The following is a 12,439-nucleotide window of genomic DNA, read 5'->3' as shown; positions in this document are numbered from 1 at the left end:
TTTGTGAACAAACTGTGGCACGTTGATACAACAGAATACTATTATAAAACAATGAAAATGAACAAAACTACAACCTTACACCACTATGTGAATGGATCACACTACTAATATTGATGAAAAGCAAGTGCAGAAGAATACAAATCTTATGATTCCATTTATCTAAAGTTCAAAAACAGGCAAAACTAGACTTTAGTGTTTGTGATAGTGTTATGGGTTGAACTGTGTCTTCAAAAAAGATATGTTGAAATCCTTACCTTCAGTACCTGTGAATGTGACCATATGTGGAAATAGGGTCTTAGCAGATGTAATTACGTTAAGATTAGGTCATCAGGGTGGACTCTTATCCAATATAACTGGTGTCCTTATAAGAAGAGGAAAAGACAGACACAGGGAAGATGGCTATGTGAAGAAGGAAGCAGATACTGGAGCTATGCTGCCTCAAGATAAGGAACACCTGGGGCTACCAGAAGCTGTAAGAGACAAGGAAGGGCCCTCCCCTGGAGACTTCAGCGTGCACCTGCTGATAGCTTGATTTCAGAATTCTAGTCTCCAGAAATGAGAGAGAATAAATTTCCATTGTTTTAAGCCACCTAGTTTGTGCTACTTTGTTACAGCCCCAGGAAACTAATACAGATGGTAAAACTGTGGAAAACAAAAAAGAAAGCAAGGAATATATTATCTCAAAAGGAAGGATAGCATTTGCATCTAGAGTGTCTTGAGGTCAGGGATGAGATTGTAATGGGAGTGGTATCGGCAGAATCTTTTCTATCTGGATACTGTTAAGATCTGCTCTTTTGGGGACTTTCCTGGTGGTCCAGTGGCTAAGACTCTGCTCCCAATGCAGGGGGCCTGGATTCGATCCCTGGTCAGGAAACTAGATCCCACAGGCTGCAACTAAGCGTTCGCATGCTGCAATGAAGATCCCATGTGCCGCAACTAAGACCAGACACAGCCAAATAAATAAGTTAATTAAATAACAATTTTTTTGAATCTTTGAATTTTATTTTATTTGTATTTTTATACAGCAGGTTCTTATTAGTTATCCATTTTATACATATTAGTGTATATATGTCAATCCCAATCTCCCAGTTCATCCCACCACCGCACGCCCTCCCCCGCCACTTTCCCCCCTTGGTGTCCATATGTTTGTTCTCTACATCTGTGTCTCTATTTCTGCCCTGCAAACCAGTTCATCTGTACCATTTTTCTAGGTTCGACATATATGCGTTAGTATACAATATTTGTTATTCTCTTTCTGACTTACTTCACTCTGTTATGACAGTCTCTAGATCCATCCGTGTCTCTACAAATGACCCAATTTCGTTCCTTTTTATGGCTGAGTAATATTCCATTATATATATGTACCACTTCTTCTTTATCCATTTGTCTGTCAGTGGGCATTTAAGTTGCTTCCATGACCTGGCTATTGTAAACAGTGCGGCAATGAACACTGGGGTGCATGTGCCTTTTTGAATTATGGTTTTCTCTGGGTATATTTCCAATAGTGGGATTGCTAGGTCATATGGTAATTCCATTTTTAGTTTTTTAAGGAACTTCCACACTGTTCTCCGTAGTGGCTGTATCAGTTAACATTCCCACCAACAGTGCAAGAGGGTTCCCTTTTCTCCACACCCTCTCCAGCATTTGTTGTTTGTAGATTTTCTGATGATGCCCGTTCTAACTGGTGTGAGGTGATACCTCATTGTAGTTTTGATTTGCATCTCTCTAATGATTAGTGGTGTTGTGCAGCTTTTCATGTGCTTCTTGGCCATCTGTATGTCTTCTTTGGAGAAATGTCTATTTAGATCTGCCCATTTTTTGATTGGGTTGTTTTTTTTTTAATATTGAGCTGCATGAGCTGTTTATATATTTTGGAGATTAAACCTTTGTCAGTTGCTTCATTTGCAAATATTTTCTCCCATTCTGGGGGTTGTCTTTTTGTCTTGTCTATGGTTTCCTTTGCTGTGCAAAAGCTTTTACGTTTCATTAGGTCCCATTTGTTTATTTTTGTTTTTATTTCCATTACTCTAGGAGCTGGATCAAAACAGATCTTGCTGTGATTTATGTCAAAGAGTGATCTTCCTATGTTTTCCTCTAAGAGTTTTATAGGGTCCAGTCTTAAATTTAGGTCTCTAATCCATTTTGAGTTTAATTTTGTGTATGGTGTTAGGGAGTGTTCTAATTTCATTCTTTTACATGTAGCTGTCCAATTCTCCCAGCACCACTTACTGAAGAGACTGTCTTTTCTCCATTGTATATCCTTGCCTCCTTTGTCATAGATTAGTTGACCATAGGTGTGTGGGTTTATCTCTGGGCTTTCTATCCATTCCATTGATCTATGTTTCTCTTTTTGTGCCAGTACCATATTGTCTGGATTACTGCTTTGTAGTATAGTCTGAAGTCAGGGAGTCTGATTCCTCTAGCTCCATTTTCTCCCTCCAGACTGCTTTGGCTATTCGGAGTCTTTTTTTCTCCATACAAATTGTGAACTTTTTTGTTCTAGTTCTTTAAAAAATGCCATTGGTAATTTGAATAGGGATTGCATTGAATCTGTAGATTGCTTTGGTTAGTATGGTCATTTTCACAATATTGATTCTTCCAATCCAAGAACATGATATATCTCGCCATCTGTTTGTATCATCTTTAATTTCGTTCAGCAGTGTCTTATAGTTTTCTGCATACAGGCTTTTGTCTCCATAGGTAGGTTTATCCCTAGGTGTTTATTCTTTTTGTTGCAATGGTGAATGGGAGTGTTTCCTTAATTTCTCTTTCAGATTTTTCATCATTTGTGTATTGGAATGCAAGAGATTTCTGTGCGTTAATTTTGTATCCTGCTACTTTACCAAATTCATTGATTAGCTCTAGTAGTTTTCTGGTAGCATCTTTAGGATTCTCTATGTATAGTATCATGTCATCTGCAAACAGTGAACAGTTTTACTGCTTCTTTTCCAATTTGTATTCCTTTTATTTCTTTTTCTTCTCTGATTGCTGTGGCTAGGACTTCCAGAACTATGTTGAATAATAGTGGTGAGAGTGGACATCCTTGTCTTGTTCCTGATCTTAGAGGAAATGCTTTCAGTTTTTCACCATTGAGAATGATGTTTGCTGTGGGTTTGTCATATATGGCCTTTATTATGTTGAGGTAGTTTCCCTCTATGCTCACTTTCTGGAGAGTTTTTATCATAAATGGGTGCTGAATTTTGTCGAAAGCTTTTTCTGCATCTATTGAGATGATCATATGGTTTTTATTCTTCAATTTGTTAATATGGTGTATCACATTGATTGATTTGTGTATATTGAAGAATCCTTGCATCCCTGGGATAAATCCCACTTGATCATGGTGTATGATCCTTTTAATGTGTTGTTGGATTCTGTTTGCTAGTATTTTGATGAGGATTTTTGCATCTATATTCATGAGTGATATTGGTCTGTAATTTTCTTTTTTTAGTAGTATCTTTGTCTGGTTTTGGTATCAGGGTGATGGCGACCTCATAGAATGAGTTTGGGAGTGTTTCTTCCTCTGCAATTTTTTGGAATAGTTTGAGAAGGATGGGTGTTAGCTCTTCTTTAAATGTTTCATAGAATTCATCTGTGAAGCCATCTGGTCCTAGATTTTTGTTTCTTGGAAGATTTTAAATCACAGTTTCAATTTCATTACTTGTGATTGGTCTGTTCATTTTCTGTTTCTTCCTGGTTCAGTCTTGGAAGGTTATAACTTTCTAAGAATTTGTCAATTTCTTTCAGGTTGTCCATTTTACTGGCATAGAGTTGCTTGTAGTAATCTCTTAGGATGATTTGTATTTCTGTGGTGTCTGTTGTAACTTCTCCTTTTTCATTTCTAGGTTTATTGATTTGAGTCCTCTCCCTCTTTTTCTTGATGAGTCTGGCTAAAGATTTATCGATTTATTTTATCTTCTCAAAGAACCAGATTTTAGTTTTATTGATCTTTGCAATTTTTTCTTTGTTTCTATTTCATTTATTTCTACTCTGATCTTTATGATTTCTTTCCTTCTACTAACTTTAGGTTTTGTTTGTTCTTCTTTCTCTAGTTCATTTCGGTGTAAGGTTAGATTGTTTATTTGAGACTTTTCTTGTTTCTTGAGGTAGGCTTGTATTGCTATAAACTTCTCTCTTAGAACTGCTTTTGCTAAGTCCCATAGGTTTTGGATCATTGTGTTTTCGTTGTAATTTGTCTCTAGGTATTTTTTGATTTCCTCTTTGATATCTTCAGTGATCTCTTGGTTATTTAGTAACATATTGTTTAGCCTCCATGTGTTTGTGTTTTTTACGTGTTTTTCCCTGTAATTCATTTCTAATCTCATAGCATTGTGGTCCGAAAAGATGCTTGATATGATTTCAATTTTCTTAAATTTACTGAGGCTTGATTTGTGACCTGAGATGAGATGTATCCTGGAGAATGTTCCATGTGCACTTGAGAAGAAAGTGTAATCTGCTGTTTTTGGATGGAATGTCCTATAAATATCAATTAAATCTATCTGGTCTACTGTATCATTTAAAGCTTGTGTTTCCTTATTAATTTTCTGTTTGTATGATTTGTCCATTGGTGTAAGTGAGGTGTTAAAATCCCCCACTATTATTGTGTTACTGTCGATTTCCTCTTTTACAGCAGTTAGCAGTTGCCTTATGTATTGAGGTGCTCCTATGTTGGGTGCATATATATTTATAATTGTTATATCTTCTTCTTGGATTGATCCCTTGATTATTATGTAGTGTCCTTCCTTGTCTCTTGTAACATTCTTTACCTTAAAGTCTATTTTATCTGATGTGAGTATTGCCACTCCAGCTTTCTTTTGATTTCCATTTGCATGGAATACCTTTTTCCATCCCCTCCCTTTCAGTCCTTATGTGTGCCTAGGTCTGAAGTGGGTCTCTTGTAGACAGCATATATATGGGTCTTGTTTTTGTATCCATTCAGCAAGCCTGTGTCTTTTGGTTGGAGCATTTAATCCATTCACGTTTAAGGTATTTATAGATATGTATGTTCCTATTACCATTTTCTTAACTGTTATGGGTTTGTTTTTGTAGTTCCTTTTCTTCTCTTGTGTTTCCCACTTAGAGAAGTTCCTTTAGCATATGTTGTAGAGCTGGTTTGGTGGTGCTGAATTCTCTAAGCTTTTGTTTGTCTGTAAAGCTTTTGATTTCTCCATCAAATCTGAATGAGATCCTTGCAGGGCAGAGTAATCTTGGTTGTAGGTTCTTCCCTTTCATCACTTTAAACATATCATGCCACTCCCTTCTGGCTTGTAGAGTTTCTGCTGAGAAATCAGCTGTTAACCTTATGGGAGTTCCCTTGTATGTTATTTGTTGTTTTTCCGTTATTGCTTTCAATAATTTTTCTTTGTCTTTAATTTTTGTCAGTTTGATTACTGTGTGTCTCTGCATATTTCTCCTTGGGTTTATCCTGCCTGGAACTCTCTGTGCTTCCTGGACTTGGATGGCTATTTCCTTTCCCACGTTAAGGAAGCTTTCGACTATAATCTCTTCAAATATTTTCTCGGGTTCTTTCTCCCTCTTTTCTCCTTCTGGGACCCCTATAATGCGAATGTTGTTGTGTTTAATGTTGTCCCCGGAGGTCTCTTAGGCTGTCCTCATTTCTTTTCATTCTTTTTTTGTTTATTCTGTTCCACAGCAGTGAATTCCACCATTCTGTCTTCCAGGTCACTTATCCGTTCTTCTGCCTCAGTTATTCTGCTATTGATTCCTTCTAGTGTATTTTTCATAGTTATTGTATTGTTCATCTCTGTTTGTTCATTCTTTAATTCTTCTAGGTTTTTGTTAAACATTTCTTGCATCTTCTCGATCTTTGCCTGCATTCTTTTTCCAAGGTCCTGGATCATCTTCACTATCATTATCCTGAATTCTTTTTCTGGAAGGTTTCCTATCTCCACTTCATTTAGTTGTTTTTCTGGGGTTTTATCTTGTTCCTTCATCTGGTACATAGCCCTCTGCCTTTTCATCTTGTCTGTCTTTCTGTGAATGTGGTTTTTGTTCCACAGGCTGCAGGACTGTAGTTCTTTTTGCTTCTGCTGTCTGCCCTTTGGTGGATGAGGCTATCTAAGAGGCTTGTAAAAGTTTCCTGATGGGAGGAACTGGTGGTGGGTAGAGCTGGGTGATGCTCTGGTGGGCAGAGCTCAGTAAAACTTTTATCCGCTTGTCTGCTGATGGGTGGGACTGGCTTCCCTCCCTGTTGGTTGTTTGAGTTGAGGTGACCCAACACTGGAGGCTACCTGGCTCATTGGTGGGGTTAATGGCAGACTCTGGGAGGGCTCACAACAAGGAATACTTCCCAGAACTTCTGCTGCCAGTGTCCTTATTCTCATGGTGAGCCACAGCCACCCCCCACCTCTGCAGGAGACCCTCCAACACTAGCATGTATGTCTGGTTCAGTCTCCTATGGGGTCACTGCTCCTTCCCCTGGGTCTTGATGCACACATTACTTTGTGTGTGACTTCCAAGAGTGGAGTCTCTGTTTCCCCCAGTCCTGTCAAAGTCCTGCAGTCAAATTCCACTAGCCTTCAAAGTCTGATTCTCTAGGAATTCCTCCTCCCATTGCCAGACCCCCAGGTTGGGAAGCCTGACATGGGGCTCAGAACCTTCACTCCAGTGGGTGAACTTCTGTGATATAAGTGTTCTCCAGTTTGTGAATCACCCACCCAGCAGTTATGGGATTTGATTTTATTGTGATTGCGCCCCTTCTACCATCTCATTGTGGCTTCTCCTTTGTCTTTGGATATGGGGTATTTTTTTTGGTGAGTTCCAGTGTCTTCTTGTCAATGATTGTTCTGCAGTTAGTTGCGATTCCGGTGCTCTCCCAAGAGGGAGTGAGCACATGTCTATCTACTCTGCCGTCTTGAACCATGATCTAAATAAATATTTTTTTAAAATGATCTGCTCTTAGGACTTCCCTGGTGGTGCAGTGGTTAAGAATCCTCCTGCCAGTGCAGAGGACATGGGTTCGAGCCCTGGTCCAGGACGATGCCACATGCTGCGGAGCAACTAAGCCCATGCACCACAACTACTGAGCCCGCGTGCCTAGAGCCTATGCTCCACAACAAGAGAAGCCACTGCAATGAGAGGCCCGGACACTGCAACAAAGAGTAGCCCCCGCTTGCCGCAACTAGAGAAAGCCACACACAGCAACGAAGAACCAAAAGCAGCCAAAAATAAATAAATAAAATTTAAAAATTAATTTTAAAAAAAAGATCTGCTCTTTTGTTTGAGGTTTGTAATAGACTATGATAGATCTTTCTGTGCATATCATTTTATTTTGCTTAAGGTTCTTAGACTTCCTATATCTGAGGCAGGTGTCTTTCATCAGTTCTGAACTATTCTCAGCCATTACCTCTTCTCATATTGCCTTTCCATCCTTTTCCCTATTCTCCTTCAGGAATTCTGACTGGATGTATAATACACCACAAGCTTGCCTCAAAATAGTTTATATTTTCCACATCCAAGGGGGAAAGTTTGATGAGGAGCGGGATATTTGCATGATCTCAAAGAGTCTCCCCCCAAACTGTTGATTAGTTGCAAAGAGGAAAGCAGTAACTGTATGTGGCTAAACTAGAAACACCTTGACTGCACAACCAACATTAACATCATCAATGTAAGGAAGATAACATTGAGTGCCTCCAGCTGTGATATACTGAGAGGGACACAATATCACGTATATAGTATTCTGGCCAGTGATACATAACCTGAATCGAATCATGAGGAAACAGCCCAACCTTTTTTTTTTTTTTTTTTTTGGCTGTGCCACATGTCATGTGGAATCTTAGTTCCCTGACCAGAGATTGAAACCATGCCCCCTGCATCTCTGCATTTGAAGCACAGAGTCATAACCACCGGACTGCCAGGGAAGTCACAGGAAGGCCTTTTATACTTTACAAAACCCAGACACCAGCAAAGAAAAATTAATTCTTGACTCTGTGAAAATTTAAAAATTTATTCATGGAGGAAAAAAAAGCACAAGAAAAGTTAAACATGAAATGACAAACTGGAAAAATTATTCTTAACTCATATCAATGGGAAGGGATATATTCCAAAACATATATTTAAGTTCTATAAGTCAGTAAGAAAGGGGACAAAAACACAATAGAAAAAATGGGCAAAAGATATCAATGGTTTACAGAAAAATAAATACAAATGGCTCTTAAATGTATAAAAAGATGATCATCCTCTCATTAAAGAAATGCAAATTAAAACTATATTGAGATATAATATTTCATCTATTTGTTTGGCAATGGTTTAAAAAAATTAATTGAAGATGCTATGGGGAAAAGTCACTCTCAGACATGGCTGGGGGTATGTAACAGGTACTTTGAGTCTAGGAGTATATCCTAGAGATCTGCTCCTGAATGTGTAAATAGCATCAATTCAAGGCTGTTTATTGCACCAATTTTTGTAATAGCAAATTATTGAAAACAACCCAAACATTTGGAATTCTGGTAGAAAAGGACTGTCCACTGAGTGAACAGGCAAACAAGGTAAGTGTGCTATAGCAAGAGACTAGAAAATAAACTTTTTTCAGAAAGATAAGAGTGATCAACAGTTTCAACTACTGATGAATGGTCAAGTAAGATGAGAACAGAAAACAGACGATAGACATTGGGAAGATATACATATTTGGTCATCTTTCAAATAATGGTGGAGGACAAAATGGAATAGTGAGATCAAAAATATTTATTGGAATAGGTTAAGAAGAGAGTGGGAGAAAAGAAAAAATAAAATAAAAATTTTAAAAATTTTAAAATTAAAATTTTTTTTTAAAAAGAAGAGAATGGGAGGTGAGGAAGTGGAAACAAGGGGTATAGGTTGTGGCTGGAAAGTTTTGTTTTTCTTAGACGATGAATGACAGTATAGGAATGGAATAATCCTATAGAGAAATAACACATACTCATAGCTACTTGGAAGAAAGAAAAAAAGAAAAAGGAAAAGGAAAGAAGGAAGGAAGGAATAGAAGGAAATGAGGGAGGGAGAGAGGGAGACGAGAGTTTGTGATGGTATACTATTTAAATTTGAACCATTTATAAGTCCCTCAAAGAAGGCTGATTAATGTTAAGATCTTTTAACTATTGTTGAACTTAGATCAGTTAGAGATTTTTTTTGATGCTCTCTCATAATCAAAGATTGTGTTAGTGATTATGTTAGTTATTAGAACCATGCATACTTCTGATTAGTAAGTATAGAAATTCTTTCCACATAAACTTCATTGTCATTTAGCCGATCTGTAGCTATGCCTCAGGATCCCACGGTATGTAGTTCCTGTTCCTCTGATTCACAGGCCCTTCACTATGCCAACGTGGCTTATCTGGCACTGTTATTCATCAGCAGTAAGTGTAAACGGTGTTTTGTTTTTTTTTTTGGCCGCGCCACGTGGCTTGCGGGATCTTATTTTCCTGACCAGGTATAGAACTCGGCCAGCCGCAAAAGTGCGGAGTCCTAACCACTGGACCACCAGGGAATTCCCAATGGTGTTTTTTTTAAGGTTTAGATTTGGCCTGACTTTGTAACTTCCTTTTTTTCATTGTTTTTGTTGTCTTTCTTCTACTATTTGCTCCACTTAGAGTGATTATTTTGATAGTCAGTTATCTAAATAGTCATATATGTAACTACTCCATGTTGAGAAGAAGGATATCACAGGTTCAATGCTGATTGCATGCCTACACTTCAGTAATTTATTGTAGGGACTTCTCTGGTGGCACAGTGGTTGAGAGTCCACCTACCCATGCAGAGGACACAGGTTCAATCCCTTGTCCTGGAAGATCCCACACGCCACGGAGCAACTAAGCCCATGCTCCACAACTACTGAGCCTGTGCTCTAGAGCCGGCAAGCCACAATTACTGAAGCCCGCGCTCCCTAGAGCACTTGGTCTGCAACAAGAGAAGACACCACAATGAGAAGCCCGGGTATTGCAACAAAGAGTAGCCCCCGCTCGGGGCAACTAGAGAAAGCCCACGCACAGCAACAAAGACCCAACACAGCCAAAAATAAACAAATAAAATAAATAACTTTAAAAAAGAAATTTATTATAGCTTGTTCAAACATGTCATCTAATGACAGGTGTGGTTTAAGTGATACTGATGACAGCGGTAGCAAATTCAAGTCTATAACTACGCAGTAGTTTGAACATTACTCTTTTCTGTAGGCTATTCCATTTGCCTGAATTTTAATGCTATTACAATAATATTCCACATTAAACTCTTTCGAGAATAAGGAGAAGTTCATATAAATTTTAAAAGATAATACCATTTATTCATTCTTATGGATTTATCCAGAGCTCATTTATGGAGTGTCTACTCAGCATAAGGGCTACAATTGTTCCTGCCCTAAGAAGGCTTATAACCTAATGGAATAGAGAGACAATAAAACAGTTATTATAAAGTGAGATAGATGCTCTTTTAGGGAAGTTCTGGATGTAATGGGAGTATATCAGAGTCATCAGAGAGGGCCCCCGCAGCAGGTCCGTTGTGTAGTAATATTGAGATCTCACATGATGTCATCATCAGTCGAGTTATGAGCAAAGTCTTTCTGAAAGCCAGATGCAAAGGAACTAAACTGGTTAGGTCCTCAAGAGTTAATCATTTCATTGTCACTTGGATCTGAATGCATTTAGCCCAAGTCGTCCCTACATAGATGCAGAGAGTTGTCAGGTCACACATCTAATTTATTTATCCTTTACACCCGAGTATGAATGTGTTTATCAGATCCTGTCCAAACGGCATATTTTGATGAGAAGGAAAAGAAAACGTCTTCAGGCCCAGGAACCCTGGGACATACTAACAAGTAAGAGAAAAGGGAACAAAAAAGGGAGGGAGGCTGAAGATACTCTAGACGAAGGCTACTTCTTCACATTTGGGCCTGAAACAGGTTATGGATGTGTTGCTAGATTCAGAAATACAAAGGGGAGTACCACCTGTGCTAGGATGTGCTCTGAAAAAGTCCCTCACTATACGGTTTCCAATTGAACCTGGATTCTCTGCACTGCTTGGTTGAGATCTTCTTCCTTTGCTTCACTTTTACTCTAGATGGCAGCAGCAGAACAAAATAGAGGAGAAAAACTATTTTTCAATGAAATTTGTTCTGTGTCTACTAGGTAAAAAGTCTCAGAATGTTATTTGAAATAAAATATGCCCTTTCAACTTTTTTTCAAGTATAGAAATACATCAACAATATTTCAATAATTAAAAGTCAAGGTACAGAAGTCTTCACAATTATTCGATTTGTCAGGCCACCAATCAGATTATATTTACAGAGAAGTTTTATTATAATAACAATACCTCTGTGAAGGCTCACTGCTTATATGCACAAGTTTATATTTGGAAGCTGAGATGTCAAGGTCGAAGATCAAGTACACTTTTTAAATTAGGGAACTTCATCCAATAAAGGGCCAGATAATCAGACAACAGACAGAAATTCTCTGGCTGAATAGAGAAATAAAACTTTACTATTTCTTTAATAAATTTATGGTTTTAAAGTTGTTTCAAATAAACATACATGCATGAAACTGGATTTTGTATATATTAAAAATACAGATAGTTTATAAATATTTTTAAAGAAATAATTTTATTATATAATGACATTTTCCACTATCACTCTCTAAGCTAAGAGGATTTATGATCCCAGAACATGGCTTGTAGGTAAGAATGCAGAAACACCAGAAATACTATTTCTCAAAAAAAAGACCTGAAAATAAACCAGGAGATTAAAAGAAAGATGAAAGTTGTAATAATTTTCAAAAAGGGGTTTCAAGAAGACATTATATTCTCACACAATTGGAGGCTGGATTGAGCAGAGGATTCCCAAGGGGTTGGAAAGTACAATTGTCCAGGTTTTGTGCCTCATGGCTCTAAAGGATGCAACTTACATCTCTATAGTTATAGGTTTATGTATTGGTTAGGTTAATTTTCCTGCAGAGAGTATTAGAGTATCTTGGAGAAGGGTCATTTTTTTCTAATTTACACAAAAGTATCATTTGGACTAGCAGTGGACCTATTAGCATGAGTCAGAAGAGCTTCATTAAATTAAAGCTCTGCGAAACTAACACTTTCTTTTTGTTCTAGAATTATTGGCTTGATAAGTCAGAATTAATCAGACTCTTTAGATTACCATTGTTTAATTATCTTTTAGCTAAATCAATGGAGAGGCAGCATTGATCGTGTCAAGGACCCAGGCTTTGGAGTGGAGATTGTAGTTGGATTTGTAGCTCTGTCATTTACTCATAGGTCCTGCTTGTGTTTGGGTGAATTGGAAAGTAGTCTAGCATCATGTAATCACAACTTTATTTTTTTAAATTTCTTTTCATCTAATCATTGCATCCAAAAAATCTATATGAGGAAAAAATCAGTAAGGTAGATAAAGCTTATGCACAAAGAAGTTCATCATTATGTGACTTACAATAATGAACAAACTGGAAATGTT

Source organism: Delphinus delphis, chromosome 4, assembly GCF_949987515.2.
Source record: "Delphinus delphis chromosome 4, mDelDel1.2, whole genome shotgun sequence".
Lineage (NCBI taxonomy): Eukaryota > Metazoa > Chordata > Mammalia > Artiodactyla > Delphinidae > Delphinus > Delphinus delphis.
This window is presented reverse-complemented; position numbering follows the sequence as displayed.